This window comes from Stegastes partitus, unplaced genomic scaffold (assembly GCF_000690725.1).
Source record: "Stegastes partitus isolate 25-593 unplaced genomic scaffold, Stegastes_partitus-1.0.2 Scaffold559, whole genome shotgun sequence".
NCBI lineage: Eukaryota > Metazoa > Chordata > Actinopteri > Pomacentridae > Stegastes > Stegastes partitus.
The window spans coordinates 421,511-424,381 of NW_007578290.1; positions in this window are offsets into that span (position 1 = coordinate 421,511).

Here is a 2,871-nt window from a genome sequence, read left to right on the forward strand (position 1 = left end):
ACACATTCTGATCAGCGTTTGATGACGGTGCTGGAGAAGCAGAATGAAATTACATCTTTACTCGTTGAACAACAGTCACTTTACCTGCTACCCAAACAAGACCTGCATGTTGTTGATGGAAATCCACTGCAATATCTAACCTTCATGAGACCTTTTGAACACAACATTGAAGACCGAACACCCAGCCATAAGGACTGGTCGTATTATCTTGAGCAGTACACCAGAGGCCAGTCTCAGAGTTTAGTCCGGAGCTGTCAACACCTGCCACCTGCTCATGGGTACATGAAAGCGAAGGCTCTGCTTCAAGAGCATTTTGGAGACCTTGTCCATGTAGCCTCTGCCAAACATCAAATTTTTAGCCTGAGAAGTCCCAAGAACAGAAGATTGCCATCAGCGCTCTGGTTTTGAAGGTGTTCAGTACATCCACTTATAAATCCAGAACCCTGGTCACCTTAAGGGACTACCAGGCCGTCCTAGAGCGTATGTCGAAGCTGCAGCTGGATGACATCAACATCCCTGCTGACAGAGTTAACAAGAAGAGGGACACGATTTTGCATACAAAGGCTCAAGCGCAGACAGATGACTCGACCACCAAAAAGTTGGAAAATCAATGCGAAGATTTATTCACAAATGCAAATACTAATTGTGAAACCAGTAACAAAACAAAGCAGCAATCTACACTACTACGAACAAATACGTACGCTAAAGAATTTATCAAAACATCCTCTAGAGGACAACGAGCTATAATTACAAATACCAAGAAACTTACCGCAAAGAATACAAAACAGATACGAGTACTACTAATAGAGTAGACGAGAGATCTGAAAACAACAATACTAGAAGCTAGGGTTGGGGAGCCGGAGGAGACGGAGGTGGACCAGATGATTTCAGCGGAGGGACACAGTGGATATGGAGAGCTGGAGCCAGTAGAATCCAAACTATGAAGAGGAGGGAATGAATAGTGGATTTCTAAAGATGGCGAGCGTGGCGAAAACTGGAGCACAGGAGAGTAGTGTTAGAAGCAGAATCAAAACTACAAGCTGAGGATACAAGCAAGCACAAAACTAACATAGGTTTTACTACGATCTGGCGTCGACTTGTGGCTTGCTGGCGTCTTATATGGAGAATGCAGGTTTGATGAGTGGCTGGCAAGCCACGCCTCACCGCAGCTGGAGCAATCGGCTGATTGCCAATTCAGAGCACCTGGGTCACCTCCACTCTGGCATGCTGCAAAATCCAAAAGCAAAACCAAAAATGCTCCACTAGGAGGAGCCAAAGGCGGAGGTCATGTCAGAAAGACCTTCGTAAGGAGTTTGGCCCACAGCTGGCGACCACAATACTGACGTCAGAAGATCCGGCTTTTGATGACACTGTTGTGAGGATCTTTAAAAAGCATCTCCACGCCGTTGCTCAACCAAAAAAGTCTGCTGTTGCCAGGTTCTTCTCAACAGTGGGAAGAGTCTTTTGCATTAAAGCAAAAGCATCCTGCCTCCATCTTTCGGTAGGTCACATGAGATGGAGGCAGCAAAAGACCAGGACTAACTAGATTCACAGATTTTCTCACAGCGCACATGTAACAGCAGGTGATGATTCACCGAAAGTCAACATATGCCCTGTGAGAAAACTTAGCTTACAGACAAGCAACTCCAACGTGAAAGTACAGTTAGAACAAGTTGTACAAAATATCCAAATTTAAGCTACTATTGGAGTATAAAACAGCAAAACAACTTAAGTTGAAAGTACAATGTAGGAGCCATGAGTAAATCTGTATTTTTGTTACAAGGATAAAGAGCAGATTGATTATTGTTATTTTGATTGTGATCTTTTTTGATGGACACATCTGATCGGGAGATAGCGGCTCCCGTAGATGGGCAGGGATTTAAGCTCACCTGTTCACCACTTCACCTGTGCTTTTGTGAGGAGAAGAGGGAGAGGGGGTGAGCTGACTCACAGTATTTTTTGTTGACCGCTTATACTTTATAATGCTATTTTGATTGCTATTTGATTTTGATTACTTTGCTTTGGAGTTTTTTGGTATGACTTATGATCCTGTTTTCCTTTAATAAAAGGCTAAACTTATTTAAACGTATCTCCATGAATTAATATTTAATCGCGTGTCAGACAAACAGACCCAGGCTCAGTCTGTCAGCGACATGAGGACTTGGATGTCGCTACATACAATTAGAGAATAAAATACTGATAATAAAAATAAAAAAAGCTTAAGTTGAAAATACAATTGGAGACCAAAGTAAAAGAAAGAAAAAGTAAAAAATACAATTAGAGGTAAAAAATAAATAAATTAAAGCCGCAAGCGGCGATGGACGGGTCCTCGCCCTACGCTTGTCGGACATCGCGCACGTCGGGGTGTGGCGCAAACGTGCTCCGGTCGGGACGTGCAGCCTAGTTACGAGCCACTTCCTGTTTAGTGGCGAGCCGCGGCGGCGTGCGTGTTGGCCGGGGTGGAAACGCGCTCTGGCTGAGAGTCGGAGCACGTGTGTAAAGATTTAGGCTGATCGGAGCACATACAGGGCAGTTATTTGATGATTTTATTTCATGTCTTGTATTATGATGTTTTATAGTGTTTTGACCAATTTCAAGGGTTAGCATTTCCATGTTGTCAGAGTTTTGCAGAGCATTGTCTAATGGGGATGGATGCTTATTAGAATGTGATTGGAGGATAATGTCTGAAAGGTTTGACTGCAGGGTGATGATGTTTAAATGGGGCATTTGGATGTAAATGGGATGTGGCCATGTGACTGTCAAGCATACATAACTGAACATCACAATCAGCATGCAAGTAATGAATGAAAGTAAGAGTTTTTGTGTTGTAAAATTAAAGTACAGATCTCTGTGTTATCAAGTACAGCATAT